Raw genomic sequence first — 16,643 nt, 5'->3', positions numbered from 1 at the left:
AAATCATCTTCATCTACGGGTTCTTCTTTGTAGGCAAGAAGGATGGTTCTCTCCGCCCATGTATTGATTACAGAGGTCTCAACAAAATCACAATCAAAAATAGTTATCCTCTTCCTCTGATCTCTGAACTCTTTGATAGTCTCCGAGGTGCCAAGGTCTTCTCCAAATTGGATTTACGTGGAGCTTATAATCTGATTCGAATCAGAGAGGGAGACGAATGGAAAACAGCTTTTAATAACCGATATGGACATTTTGAGTATCTTATTATGTCTTTCGGTCTTTGTAATGCTCCAGCTGTATTTCAGGAATTCGTCAATGATATCTTCTGCGACCTTCTCTATACCTGTGTTTTCGTGTATCTTGATGACATCCTGATCTATTATTCTAACTTGCAAGAGCATCGTATTCATGTTCGCCAGGTCCATCGATGCCTCTGGAGGAATCATCTCTACGCTAAACTGGAGAAATGCCTTTTTGAGAAATCCAGTCTCCCGTTTCTTGGTTATATTGTTTCTCATCATGGTCTACAAATGGATACTGGAAAAGTCTGCAGTTTTGGCCTCCCCTTACCGATCTTCGGGCCATTGAATGTTTACTTGGATTTGCCAACTATTACAGTCAGTTCATTCCACATTTCTATTCTCTGGTCGCTCCCATTGCAGCCCTCACCAGAAAGAACTCTAACCCCAAAATCATGGCCTCCTGAGGCCGAAGAGGCGTCCTCCAGCCTAAAATCTGCCATTGCTTCTGCTTCCGTGCTTTCAAGACCTAATCCAAATAGACCTTTTGCCTTGGAGGTTGAATCTTCGTCCGTAGGAGCTGGTGCCATTCTTACCCAGAAAAACCCCAAGGGTAAAACTGTAACCTGTGGATTCTTTTCAAAAACCTCAATCTCCGATGGAGTAGTTCCTTTCTGCAGGCGAGAAGAACTACTAGCTATAAAACTCACCCTAGAAGAGTGGCGACATTTGTTGGAAGGATCCCCTCATCCGATCAATATCTTCTCTGACCACAAGAATCTTCTGTACCTTCAGCGTTTGAACCCCCCGACAGGTGGTCATTATTCTTCTCCAGGTTAAATGTTTTCAATCATTTCCGTCCAGCTAACAAGAATATCAGAGCTGATGCCCTTTCCAGATCATCTGACGTAGTGGGTTTGGATCCTACACCAAGGCATATTATCCCTCCTTACCGTCTGATTTCAGCAGCTCCTGCCAATCTTCTGCAGGTACCTCCTGGTAAAACCTTTGTACCTGTCAGATTGAGACGCAAAGTCTTGAAATGGGGTCATTCTTCTTTGTTGGCTGGTCATCCAGGAGTGCGTAAGACTTCTCTTTTAATCTCCCGACATTATTGGTGGCCGAATCTGGAACACGATGTCTCTGAGTTTGTACATTCCTGTGTTACCTGTGCTCGTGACAAGACCCCTCGACAGAGGCCTGCAGGACTCTTGCAGCCATTGCCCATTCCCGAAACTCCATGGACTCACATTGCTATGGATTTTATTACTGATCTTCCGCCAACTCATAACAACAGGTCATCTGGGTTTTGGTTGATCGGTTTTCAAAAATGGATCATATTATTCCACTTCCCGGCCATCAGCCCCACAACTGGCGAAGCACTTCTTACTCCACATCTTCCGTCTGCATGGTCTTCCAGAAAGTATTGTCTCGGATCGTGGAGTACAGTTTGTGTCTAAATTTTGGCGACCTCTCTGTTCCTGCCTTGAAATCAGCTTGGATTTCTCCTCTGCCTATCACCCCCAGTCCAATGGTCAGGTGGAGAGGGTGAATCAAATTTTGGAGACTTATTTACACCATTTTGTCTCAGCTCGTCAGGATGACTGGGTTGATCTTCTTCCCTGGGCCGAATTTTCCTATAATCATAAAGATTCAGAATCCACAAGGACATCTCCATTTTTTGTTGTTTATGGTCATCATCTCCGGTCTCCTCTTCCTGTATCAGTTTCATCTAGTGTCCCAGCTGTAGACAAACTTGTCAGTGATTTCTCCTCCATTTGACGACAGACTTGGCAGTCTTTATGGCCTCCTCCTGCATGAAAACCCAGGCAGACAAGAAGACCTCCTCCATCCTTCTCTCCTGGTGATAAAGTGTGGTTGTCTTCTAAATACATTCGATTCAAAATGCCTAATGACAAATTAGGTCCTCGATTCCAAGGTCCGTTCGAGGTCTTACAAAAAATGAATCCTGTTTCATACAAACTCAGTCTACCCCCTTCTCTACGCATTCCTAACTCCTTTCATGTGTCTCTCCTCAAACCCTTAGTTGTCAATCGATTCTCTCAAAGAAATAACTTTGCTCCCACTCCTGTCTCCGGTACCTCTGATATTTTTCAAGTTAAAGAGATCTTGGCCTCAAAAACGGTACGTGGCAAGAATTTTTTTTTAGTCGATATGAAGGGATTTGGTCCTGAGGAGAGATCTTGGGAGCCTGAGGAGAACATCCTGGCTCGTGGTCTACTCAAACGTTTTCTCAGTGCCAAAAGGAGGGGGAGACCAAAGGGGGGTGGGGTGGGGGCTGTGATGGGATTCGCACTGCGGGATGCGCCCGCTTGCTAATCCCAGCCCGTCACTCACCTTGGTCTCCTGCTGTTTCCTCACAGCTCTGACACGCCTGTCCCTGCCTCGAAGGGCACGTGTGTGTCGGAGCTCTCAGATTTAAAGGGCCAGTTTACCCGTAATTATGTTTTGCACCTACACGTTCATTATAAGTTTCTGCACCTCCCCCACTCTCTGCTGGATCTTTGTTTGCCTTTTTGCCTGAGAGAAAAGCTATATTCCGTGGTTCCTTGCCGTGTACCAGACCTTGCATTCCGTGACCTGACTGTGATTCCAGCCGCCTGCCTATTGACCTTCTGCAACCCTACTGACTACGCTCTTGTGCCGCCAGCCCTGACCTCCCGCTAGCCTGACTTTGTCTTGCCTCATCCCTTCTGTTCCACACTTTACCTCAGCCGCCTGTGTGGTCGAGTCGTGCCAGGGGTAGCGACCTGGATGCCGCCAGCCGCAGCAAGTCCATCTTAGACTTAGACTCCGCTCCCTGGCACGGCCCGCATTATCTGCCACACAGGTCCAGCGGATCCACTACATCTCCAGCTTCAGACCACCGTGGTGTCACAGATCTACTATCTACTGAATGCCAGTCGACTGCGGCGAGTCTTACAGTGACAGGAAGCCTATATGAATAAACCATGTACCGGACAGTACTTGTACTGATGTGTATCAGTGAAAAAGGTCAGATAAATAACCCCATAGAACGTATATCACATGTACCATGCAAACAGTAATGAGCTAAGTAAAAACACTATCATATCCCCCAGAATAAATATAATAACCATGTATTGTCCTGTAACAAGAATGTAGCAATGAGGGTGTGAAGTAATAGTGATGTATAACAAGACCGCAAATAAAGCTACCAGTGTTCAACCGTATGTTCATATCCAACTAAGAGCAGTGTAACATGAACAGCAATTATAACGCATAAAAAGACAAAAGACATGCACCTGAAAGTGTGTCATATGTACGTAAAAGTTAAATCCAAGCGAAGATTAAGTATGGCATATAATACTGAAGAGACCAGACCACTGTGCAGAATATTACAGTCTCGAATTGCCCACCATAACATGTAGCAGCCACTTTCCTTTAAAAAGCACATGGCGACAATAACATAGATAATGCGCAACAACCACTACTAAATTGTAAGGGTGTTTATGCTACCCACAACTAAGCTGGCTGTGCTGGCATCACCTGAATTCTAATTATTTAAATGTTGGCCTGAAAACCGGTCAAATCGGCCACACAACTGAATACTGAATCTTATGATCAGCTGACTGAACATTCAGCTGATCGCTGCCTTCTGGCTATAAGGAGAAGGGGATGGCTATGCTGCTTAACTATACCTGGAAAAAACACAAACATGGTATAGAAGCTCCAGAGCTTAGTACTTAGGACATTAGTACTAAGGCAGGTAAAAACCTTTTACATTAAAGGCGTATTCCGGGCAAAAACATTTTATCCCCTATCCAAAGGCCCCCCGCGATCTATCTGCCAGTTTTGGAAACCTCCGGGTTTCCGGGACTGGGGACGTGACATCACGCCACGCCCCCTCCATTCAAGTCTATGGGAGGGGGCGTGACGGATAGGGGATAAAATGTTTTTGCCCGGAATACCCCTTTAATTTTGTAATCGCTAGATGGGTGATGTATAACATTACCTTTTATGCTGTTACAATTATTACATGAAAGGCATGCAAAAGTACCCTTATGGTAGTAGAAAAATCCCCATTTTCTTTTTTAATCTCAACATCTAAAAAATTGATTTTAGCAGCATCATAAGTGATAGTAAATTTAATAGTATCATGCATCAAACTTAGAGTTTGTATGATAGCATTACATTTACTATCACTTATGATGCTGCTAAAATCAATTTTTTAGATGTTGAGATCAAAAAAGAAAATGATGATTTTTCTGCTACCATAAGAGTACTTTTGCATGCATTTCATGTAATAATTGTAACAGCATAAAACGTGATGTTATACATCACCCACCTAGAGGTTACAAAATGAATGTAAAAGTTTTTTTACCTGCCTTAGTACTAATATCATAGATTTACTTAAATGTCCCTGTGGGAAAGGTAATGTAGGACTTCCAGATCCAAAAAGGTACAATTAACTTAACATAGAGCCGCTATAAAAACGTATGGCTAAAAAAAGTATAGAAGAACTAACAGAAACTAGTAGCAGTAAATATGGTTAAAACTACAGTAGCTCGACATTTTAAAGAGCAAGGCCATAATGTAACTGACCTTAAATGGCAAATTATTGAGCAAGTCCCTATTCACATTAATGACTAATTGAACCGCAAATGTCTACTTCAGCGCAAAGTTTTTTCGGATAACACATGCTGTGATTATCACCTTGTGATATACAGTAATTTCCACACTCCGGCCCCAAACTCAACCCACATGTATGTAGGGCGTCCCATCTCCTACTCGGTGAGTCTGTATTTAATATGGTGCTGGGGCACAGGGGAAAAAAAAATTATTCTTAGCCCTGGTCTACCATTGGTCTGCTGCAGATTCAGCATGCTCTGAGACAGCCTAGTAGAGCCTACTTTAACCCCTTAAGGACAGCGCTTTTTTTGCAAACCTGTCCTGTGTCACTTTATGCATTAATAACTCTGGGATGCTCTTACTTATGAATTTGATTCAGAGATTGTTATTTCATGACATATTTTACTTTAAGATAGTGGTAATTTTTTGTCGATACTTGCATAATTTCTTGAAAAATTTTTAGCTTTTTTTGACACTCTCTACTTGTAAGGACAATGGGCATGCCAAATAAATTATATATTATATATGTTGGCTTCATAGAGTTGATACATATTTACTTTTTAAAGACATTAGAGGGCTTCAAATTATAGCAGCAATTTTCCAATATTTTATGAAAATTTCAAAATACCGTATTTATCGTAAAGTCTATGTGCGTGTTATACGCCGATACACCCCCAGGAAAGGCAGGGGGAGAGAGGCCGTCGCTGCCTGCTTCTCTCCCCCTGCCTTTCCTGGGGTCTAGAGCACTGCTGCCGGCCCTTCTCTCCCCCTGGCTATAGGCGCCGCTGCCCGTTCTGTCCCCCTGACTATCGGTGCCGGCACCCCATTGCCGGCGCCGATAGCCAGGGGGAGAGAAGCGGCGCCGACAGCCAGGGGGAGAGAAAGGGCAGCGGCACCCATTGCCAGCGTCGCTGCCCCGTTGCCTCCCCCCATCCCCGGTGGCATAATTACCTGTTGCCGGGGTCGGGTCCGCGCTGCTGCAGGCCTCCGGCGTGCGTCCCCTGCGTCGTTGCTATGCGCTGCACAGCGTGGTGCATGACGTCAGTGCGCCGCGCATAGCAGCGACGCAGGGGACGCGCGCCGGAGGCCTGCAGCAGCGCGGACCCGACCCAGGTAATTATGCCACCGGGGATGGGGGGAGGCAACGGGGCAGCGGCAATGGGTGCCGCTGCCCCTTCTCTCCCCCTGGCTGTCGGCGTCGCTTCTCTCCCCCTGGCTATCGGCGCCGGCACTGATAGTCAGGGGGACAGAAGGGGCAGCAGCGCCGATAGCCAGGGGAGAGAAGGGCCGGCAGCAGGGCTCTAGACCCCAGGAAAGGCAGGGGGAGAGAAGCGGGCAGCGACGGCCTCTCTCCCCCTGCCTTTCCTGGGGTTGTATCGGGGTATACACGCGCACACACGCACCCTCATTTTACCATGGATATTTGGGTAAAAAACTTTTTTTACCCAAATATCCTTGGTAAAATGAGGGTGCGTGTTATAGGCCAGTGCGTGGTATACCCCGATAAATACGGTATGAATTTTTCAGGGACTAGTTAAGTTTCAAGTAGATTTCAGGGGCCTGTCCCTAAGAAATCCCCCATAAATGACCCCATTATAGAAACTGCACCCCAAAGTATTCAAAATGACATTCTGAAAGTTTGTTAAAGGTGTTTCACAGGAATAGCAACAAAGTTGAAAAGAAAAATCTAGATCTCCATTTTTTTTATACTAACATGTACTTTTAGCCCCCATATGTGGATGTAAGTGCTCTGTGGGTACACTACAATACTCAGCGGAGAAGGAGCAAAATTTGGCTTTTGGAAAGAGAATTTTGCTGAAATGGTTTTTGGGGGGCATGTTGCATTTAGGAAGTCCCCAGGGTGCAAGAACAACAAAAATGCCCCCATATGGCATACTATTTGGGAAATGTCACCCCTCAAGGAACATAACAAGGGGTATAGTGAGCCTTAATTCCTCACAGGTGTTTGTAGACTCTCGTTAAAGTGGGACGTGAAAATTAAAAATTTGATTTTTAACACATGTTGATGTTATCTCAAATTTTTTATTTTTACATGGGGTAATAGGGGAAATTTGGAGCCCAATTTCTCCCAAGTAAGGTAATACCCCATATGTGGACGTAAAGCGCTCATCTGGCGCACTACAGGTCTCAGAAGTGAAGGAGCGCCATTGGGCTTTTGGTGAAAGAATTTGGCTGGAATCAAAGTTCCCTTGGTGCCAGAACAGCAGAACCCCCCCACATGTGACATCATTTTGGAAACTACTCCCCTCAAGGAACATAACAAGGGGTACAGTGAGTACTTACACCTCACAGGTTTTTTTGAACAGTGGGCCGTAAAAACTGAAAAATGTGATTTTTAACACTAAAATGCTGGTGTTACCCCCAAATTTTTCATAAGGGGTAATAGAAAAAAAAGCATCCCAAAATTTGTAACCCAATTTAACCCAAATTAGGAAATACCCCATATATGTGGACGTAAAGTGCTCTGCGGGCACACAACAGGGCTTAGGAGTCCGACAGCACCGAGCAGATTTGAGGCCTAAAGTGGTGATCTGCACTGCAATGGCAGAGGTTCCGACATAAAATCTAAAAAATAAAAAAAACGGCAAGTGACCTTAATTTGGAAAACTACACCCCTCAAGGAATGTAACAAGGGGTACAGCGAGTATTTACACCTCACAGGTTTTTTGGACAGTAGGCAGTACACTAAAATGCTGGTGTTACCCAATTTTATCATTTTCACAAGGGGTAATGGGAGAAATTGGGTTACAAACTTTGGAGTGCTTTTTCTCCCAAGTGTGGAAATACATCCACATATGGGGTAACGTGCTGAGCAGGCGAACAAAAAGGCGTCATAGAGGTCTGTTTGCATTTGAGGCCTATGGCATATCAGTAGCTGACTGTTACATATATTCTAAGGAAAATAAAACGAAGAAACACCACATGTGACACCATTACAGACAGTACCCCGCCTGAGGAATGGGTATGGGGGTAAAGTGTACATTTTGAACATGCGGGTGTTTCCTACATTTATTTTACAGGAATGGATGAAGTGTATTTTGGGAAAAATGAAAATTCCAATTTTCAACCTATGCTCTACTGCATCATTCTGGGAACAACTAACATGTGATCCCTAATTGTTGCCTGGAAATATGATGGGGCTAAAGTGAGAACTCTGTTCGCATTTGAGGCCAATGTTTCTTACTGACCTCTCTCTAGCTGACAGTCACATACATTCAGACGAAAATAAAAGAAAGGAACACCCACATGTGACCCTATTACAGACAGTACACCTCCTGGGGAAGGTGTATAGGGGGAAGTGGACATTTGGAATGGACACGTGTTCCCTAAATTTATTTTCCGGAATGGAGGAATTGTAGTTTGGGGAAAATGAAAATTGCTATTTTACTACTGATATGCCAATTATGTTCCCAGAATGATGACCCAGAGCATAGCCAGAAGTAAAAACTATGTCTGCCCCAAACACCATGCTCTGATTCATCTTTCTGGGAATGTTTTGTGTCTGGCTGTCCCTAACCTGTTGCCTGTAAATGCGCATACTGCTCAGGTAGGGAGAGAGCACTGCGCAATTGAGGCAACATGCAAACTGACATTTTTTGGGGAAAAAATCAAGTGGTATTATCAGGGGTATTATGTGAAGGTTTTTTTTTTTAAGGGTTTTTAGGTTTCAAATTTTGAAGTCAATGGGGGAGATTTATCATAACCTGCAGAGGAAAAGTTGCCCAGTTGCCCATTGCAACAAATCAGATTGCTTCTTTTATTAGCAGAGGTCTTGTTAAAAATGAAAGAAGCTGTCCGATTGGTTGCTATGGGCAACTTTTCCTCTGCACAGGTTTTGATAAATCTCCCCCAATGTAATGTGGAGAGGTACATTGGAGTAAAAATATGGGAAATTAAAACGAGGGTGATACTCCCTGAAGCAATCTTTAATGCAGAGGCCCGGATGATCGGGGCATGTGTCCTACTGAGTGGTGGTGTCCTTCCTTATCCCCTTCCTGCAACACACACTGCATTTTTTTCTGGGATTGGGGTGGGGGACCTCACCTGGAACGATCCAGGTGCCTACAGTTCTAGAGGTACTCTGGCCCGCTCCAATATGTAATTGCGATATAGTAATTGAAAAGGTGAAATGCCCCAATTTCATGTCCTCTCTCCCTCATTTCATGTCCAATCCCCCTCAATTTTAATGCCCATCCCTCATTTCACGTCTAATTCCCCATTTCACATCCACACCACCATTTCATGTCTATCCCCCGCCCCCCCATATTTCACATCCCCCATTTCATAGCCCCACTCCAATGTAACATCCCCACCATGTCACATCACATAAGGTGCTTCTGTTCGATTACTTTTCTGCTGATGTGGCAAATGTTGCAGGGCATTCTTACCCATTTGTGCCCAACTTTATAACCAGCAAATCTGCTTTCAACTACTATTACCATCAAGCCTAAAAGTGTTCAGGCCACGGATGGCTCAGTGGAGCAATTTTGCAAGGATTTTCCAGTCTCTGTGATCGAGATGCCTCCAGTCATTGTGTACTGACCCACCTCACTATGCTTTTCTCTGCATATTATTAGGCAAATTGTTGCCTAGGCGACCACTTTCCATACAGCCTGACCTTATTGGACTCTATCTAGTTTCTTATGTTATCTTATCCTTTTAACCCCTTAAGGACTGAGCCCTTTTTTGCAATTCTGACCACTGTCACTTTAAGCATTAATAACGCTGGGATGCTTTTACTGATTATTCTGATTCAGAGATTGTTTTTTCGTGACATATTCTACTTTATGCTAGTGGTAAATTTTCATCATTACTTGCATCCTTTCTTGTTGAAAAATCCCAAAATTTCATGAAAATTTAGCAATTTTCTAACTTTGAAACTCTCTGCCTGTAAGGAAAATGGATATTCCAATCAAATTATATATTGATTCACGTATACAATTTGCATCGTAAAGTTGACATGTTTTTACTTTTGGAAGACATCAGAGGGCTTCAAAGTTCAGCAGTGATTTTCCAATTTTTCACAAAATTTTCAAAATTGGAATTTTTCAGGGACCAGTTCGGTTTTGAAGTGGATTTGAGGGGTATTCCTATTAGAAACACCCCATAAATGACCCCATTATAGAAAAAAAAAAAAAAGTATTCAAAATGACATTCAGAAAGTGTGTTAACCCTTTAGGTGTTTCACAGGAATAGCAGCAAGGTGAAGGAGAAAATTCCAAATCTTCATTAAAAGAAGAAAAACCCCACCACTACAACTCTCAGCATTCCCTTCGACTGTCAATGCATGCTGATTGTTGCAGTTTTACAACAGCTGGAGACACATTGGTTGTGAAACCGAGTTTGTTACCTAACTCAGTGTTTTGCAACCAGTCAAGTGTGCCTCCAGCTGTTGCAAAACTACAACTTCCAGCATGCACTAACTGACCATACATGTTGGGAGTTGTAGTTATGCAACAGCTGGAGGCACATTGGTTGCGAAACACAGAGTTTACTTAACTCAGTGTTTCGCAGCCAGTGTGCCTGCAGCTGTTGTAAAACTAGAACTCCCAGCATGTACAGTCTCTCAGTGAATGCTGGGAGTTGTAGTTTTGAAACAGCTGGAGGCACACTTGACTGGTTGCAAAACACTAAGTTAGGTAACAAAATCTGTTTCACAACCAATGTGTTTCCAGCTGTTGTAAAACTGCAACAATCAGCATGCATTGACAGTTGAAGGGCATGCTGAGAGTTGTAGTTTTGAAACAGCTGGAGGCACACTGCTACAACTCCCAGCATGCCCTTTGGTAGTCTGTGCATGTTGGGAGTTGTAGTTATGCAACAGCTGGATGCACACTTTTTCGTAGAAAAAATTTGCCTCCAACTGTTGCAAAACTACAACTCCCAGCATGCCCTTTGGCTTTGCATGCCGAGAGTTGTTACTAAGCAACAGCAGGAGGTGAACAGGCCTCACCTCCTGCTGTATCCTGCCACCGATCCTGCTGCTCCTGTCACCGCCAGCGATTCTGATGGGACCCCTGCCGGAACAGGGCAAGGTAGGAGACCCCCGCCGGCGCCTTTTGCCATCAAGCAGGGTCGTGATTGGTCGGTTATTCCGACTGATCAATCACGTGATCGTGAGGCAGCACCCATGCCATCTCACTCTTGCTGGGTAAGGGTGAATGGGGCTGTCACTGACAGCCCCATTCACCCTTTTTTTCCAGGTCACCAAAGACCCGATTGACCCTCAATAGCCGCAAATCGCCGGTCTCAGGACCCCCCCCAGGGGTTTGCATGGGGTGCCTGCTGATGGACATCAGAAGTCACCCCAGTATGGACCCCACGGGGGGAACGGAATTCCCACGGGCGTACCTGTACGCCCTGCGTCCTTAAGGATGCAGGGCGTATGCATACACCCTGCATCCTGAAGAGGTTAATTGTATGGACACAGGACTCACATGTGCAAGGGGAATTATATACTAACATAATTATAAACTTGTTGTTCCTACTTGTTCACCCTTGGGGGAAAATTTTTCAAATAGCAAGTATAGATAAAAAAAACTGAATTGAGAGGCTCACACTGCTAAATAAATGTATATACTGAGGTAGCCTGGGTTGCACGAACCAGTCGTGCTGAAAGAATGGTAATAGAAATAAAGGAACAGTCCCCTAGGTATATAACTAATATTATCATCATTTTTTTTTTAGTTCCCTTATTCCAACATTAATTTATTCCTTCATCATCATCTACACTTGTTTAATTTTTTTCATCTATTCCATTCTCATTATACTATTATTCCCATCAATATACCATTATTGCCTCTATCCATCTACCACTCATTGAATCCATTTATAAGGCTGGGTCCACACTACGTTTTGTCCCATACGGGAGCGCATACGGCAGGAGGGAGCTAAAACCTCGCGCTCCCGTATGTGACCGTATGCGCTCCCGTATGTCATTCACTTCAATGAGCCGACCGGAGTGAAACGTTCGGTCCGGTCGGCTCATTTTTGCGCCGTATGCGCTTTTACAACCGGACCTAAAACCGTGGTTGACCACGGTTTTAGGTCCGGTTGTAAAAGCGCATACGGCGCAAAAATGAGCCGACCGGACCGAACGTTTCACTCCGGTCGGCTCATTGAAGTGAATGACATACGGGAGCGCATACGGTCACATACGGGAGCGCGAGGTTTTAGCTCCCTCCTGCCGTATGCGCTCCCGTATGGGACAAAACGTAGTGTGGACCCAGCCTTATTTATTGTATTCATTTACTGAATTCATTCAGATATGACCAGTTCAAGATTTAAGTATTACAGAATATCAGTCATTCTATAATATACCATTATTACAATACTCTGCAGCAAAAGAAGCCAGTGAAACAATGTATTCTCCAGACCAGGTTTTTAAAGCATTATAAGACTCAGACCAGGTTTTCTATGTAACTCAGATACCTGTCAATCACCGGCAGCTTCCTATATAAATCCAACTAGATGTGGGGTTCTATACATATTGCCACTGAAGAAAGGGACTCCCCGAAACACGTTTGGCATCTTCTAGACTAACAGACCTCACACCACTCTTCAAATAGACTGTATGATTCCATATACGGACTATTTTTCCATCTGCACGCATTCTCAACAGCTGCAACACCCGTTTTTGGACCACTGCATTAGCGCGCGTTTTCCTCGATTACCATCCATGAGGACGCCGCATCCCGTCACTCACCCCACCACCCTGTCATCTTTGGCCAGCTGCTCATCTGTGCCACTCCGCAAGACCATCATATGAGGATGTCAGGACACGGACACCGATACCCACGCAGTCCTTCAACCAGGCTGGCCGCTGGTCCGTGCCAGAATGCGCTAGCTGGACATCGCGCGACCTCTAGACACGGAGACTTTACGGGTGGTGGGTGGTGCAGTGCATCGGTTCAATATTACATCTATACTTCCATAAAAACGGCGGATTGCTTACATCTATTGCAGCGGAGACCTATGATCACAGGGGACTTATCTATAAAATTGATTATGTACCATCATACATATTTGGGGACATTGATTTAACCCTGCATTGTTCTGTACTCTAAAACAGCTATAGGTGGTCTTGAGGTCCACATCACTACAATTCGGTCTACTATATTTTAAAGGGGTATCCCAGGAAAAAACTTTTTTATTTTTTATATCAACTGGATCCAGAAAGTTAAAAAGATTTGTAAATTACTCCGATTAAAAAATCTTAATCCTTTCAATAATTATCAGCTGCTGAAGTTGAGTTGTTGTTTTCTGTCTGGCAACAGTGCTTTCTGCTGACATCTCTGCTTGTCTCGGGAACTGCACAGAGTAGAAGAGGTTTGCAATGGGGATTAGCTTCTAAACTGGGCGGTTCCCGAGACACGTGTCAACAGAGAGAACTTAGACAGAAAAGAAAAAGTCAACTTCAGACGCTCATAAGTACTGAAAGGATTAAGATTTTTTAACAGAAGTAATTTACAAATTTGTTTAACTTTCTGGTGCCAGTTGATATATATATAAAAAAATGTTTTCCTGGATAACCCCTTTAATCTTCCATTATATATTTTGGTATTTCTACCTGTGTATGTGTATTTTTATTTATTTCTATTTTTATTAAATCCTTTACATATCTCTACTGGTCATATCTCGTTCATTCACCAACATTTATGAGAAATAAAACCAAAGAGAGAAAAAATGGGATGAAATACAAATATCAGTGCATATGGAGAGAAAGTAAAATGGATAATGAAAAAATGAAAATAAAAATATGATTAGTATAATCATATATGGTATGTGTATGAAAACAAATGTAATAAAAATTTACAAAATAATGGGAGTAAAATAATACAAATAAAAATGAAAATAAACATAAAAATGTAATACATTTAAATAAAAATGAAACAAAAATTATAATAAAAATAAATAAAAAGGAGAAAAAATAATAAAAATAATAAAAATCCCTAGGCCCATCCCGGCGCTGAGTAAGCAGTCTGGCTCGGGCGAGAGACAGGGCCCTACAGTTATCTATAGAAAACCAAACACTTCTATGTCTGAATTTGAGACCGTCGAGCCACGTGGCCTAAATTCGTAAATTTTCCTCGCCTCTGTCCTCAACATTTTGTTGATATAATTGCCCCCCTCCAGTCTCTTTTTATCCTTTGCAAAACTGTAAAAATGATGTTAGATGGATCACAGTTATGAAATTTAGAGAAGTGTAGGGAGAGAGGGTGTTTGAAATTACCTTTTTTAATTTTATATACATGTTCAGATATACGTGTTTTTAGTGATCGTTTTGTTCTACCAATATATTGCTTGTTACAATAACATTGTATAATATACAGTAGTCTCAACATATGATGGTAATCCGTTCCAAATGAACCATCGTTTGTTGAAACCATCGTATGTTGAGGGATCCGTGCAATGTAAAGAATAGGAAGTTGTACTCACCTGTCCCCGCCGCCCTGGATGTTACGCTCCATCGCTGTTGCCGCGTCCCCGTGATGTCCCCACTGCTCCAGAACGTCTGTTGCCCGGGATCGTCAGTACGCACGCCGCTCCTATTGCATGACGGGACGGCGTGCGCGGCGACATGATGACGACGATGGAGAAGATCCCGCTCCATAGCTTCTTTATTGAATGGTAGGATAAGACGGACGTGGTTTTCTTCTATAGGTTTGGGGGTAGTGGATGTAAAGTAAGTAGATCTATCTTGTTCTGATATAAAAAAAATGTGCACTTTGTAAGAGGGCAGAAGGATAACCTTTTTCAAAAAATTTGTTTGTTAGAGTTTTTGCTTCTGATTGAAATTTTGTTTCATTGGTGCAATTTCTTTTTAAGTGTCAATATTGTCCAGATGGAATGTTTAACAGCCATTTTGGAAGGTGGCAACTAGAAAACAAAATGAAACTATTTTTGGCTATTGGTGTATGGAAGGTACTACATTCTAATTCACCAGATGTACTAGTGATTTTAAGATCCAAAAATTCTATGGTTGAAGGGTCTGATGAAGATGTGAATTTTAAATTCCAATTGTTGATATTTAGATTATGAAGAAATGTTTGGAGTTCGTCTAGGGAATACTGCCATATGAGAATGATATCGTCGATATAACGATGCCATAGGACCAGGCCTGCGCCAAGCTGGGGAGTGATGTTATGTTCCCCCCACGCTGACAAACTGGCGTAGCTGGGCACAAACCTGGTCCCCATGGCGGTTCCGGTTTGTTGCAGGTAATAATCACTGTTAAAGAAAAAATTATTACGAGTAAGAATAAATAAAATGCTATCTAAAATAAATTGAATCTGTGCTGGGGGTGGGGAGACCAGGTTTGCACAGGCCTGGTCCTATGGCGTTGTTATATCTATCGACAAAATCATTCTCATATGGCAGCATTCCCTAGACGAACTCCAAACATTTCTTCATAATCTAAATATCAACAATTGGAATTTTAAATTCACAGCTTCATCAGACCCTTCAACTATAGAATTTTTGGACCTTAAAAGTACTAGTACATCTGGTAATTGTAAGATCACAAATTACCCCCCCCCCCAAAAAAAAAAAAACTACGGGATATGTTCTACAGTTAACCATTTTAAGTGGGAGATCACTGAAACTAGGGATCGACCGATATCGAATTTTTAGGGCCGATACTCTGTGGAGGTTAGGGCCAATAGCCGATAACTTATACCAATATAAAGTTAACTGCTATTTATCTCCCATCCCCCCAACCCCCCCTCCCCCCCGGCGACACCGCCGCGGATCATTGATTTAAAGCGGTCGCTTTAAATCAATGAACTGCAGCGGCTTTGGCGGTGCCAGAGACCGCCGCCACCCGCTTCTCTACCCCTGCCTGTCCTGAGTCCTATCACCGCCACCGCCCCCCCCCCCACACTACACCGCCCCCCCCACCACCACACCGCCCTGTCCAGAGACTGCCGCCGCCCCATCCCCGGTTTTATAATTACCTGTTCCCGGGGCCCGCGCTACTTCTGGCTCCGGCGGCGTCCTCCTGAGCTGTCACTGTGCGCACTGACGGTGACGTTGCATTGAGGATACAGGACGCCGCAGGAGCCAGAAATAGCGCAGACCCCAGGAACAGGTAATTCTAAAACCGGAGATTGGGGAGGCAATGGGGCAGCGGTGGTCTCTGGCCGGGGCGGTGCATTATCGGATTATCGGCAAGGTAATTGCAGATAACGTCCAAAATCCTGAATATCGGATATGATCGGCCAAACTGATAATTGGTCAATCCCTAACTGAAACCATATCATGTAACACAACAGGGGTGATATATATTATACAATGTGATTGTAACAAGCAATATATTGGTAGAACACAACGATCACTAAAAACAAGTATATCTGAACATGTATATAATATTAAAAAACTGGTAATCTCAAACACCTCTCTCCCTACATTTCTCTAAATTTCATAACTGTGATCCATGTAACATCATTTTTACAGGTTTGCAAAGGATAAAAAGAGACTTACCAAAATGTCGAGGGCAGAGGCGAAGAAAATTTACGAATTTGAGACAGTCGAGCCACGTGACCTAGAAGTGTTTGGTTTTCTGTAGGGCTCTGTCTCTTACCCCATCCCGAGCCAGGCTGCTTACTCAGCGCCGGGATGGGCCTAGAGGGTTTATTTCTTCTGCTGCATCTGTCAATATTATTATTGTATGGTATTTTTATATTTTCTTTTTATTATTTTTTATCATTTTATTATTATTTTTATTTTCATTTTTATTTATTTTATTTCTATTCTCATTTTTATTATTTTACG

This window comes from Hyla sarda, chromosome 7, assembly GCF_029499605.1.
Source record: "Hyla sarda isolate aHylSar1 chromosome 7, aHylSar1.hap1, whole genome shotgun sequence".
Taxonomy (NCBI): Eukaryota; Metazoa; Chordata; class Amphibia; order Anura; family Hylidae; genus Hyla; species Hyla sarda.
The sequence above is the reverse complement of the archived record's forward strand: the minus strand, read 5'-3'. Positions refer to the sequence as shown.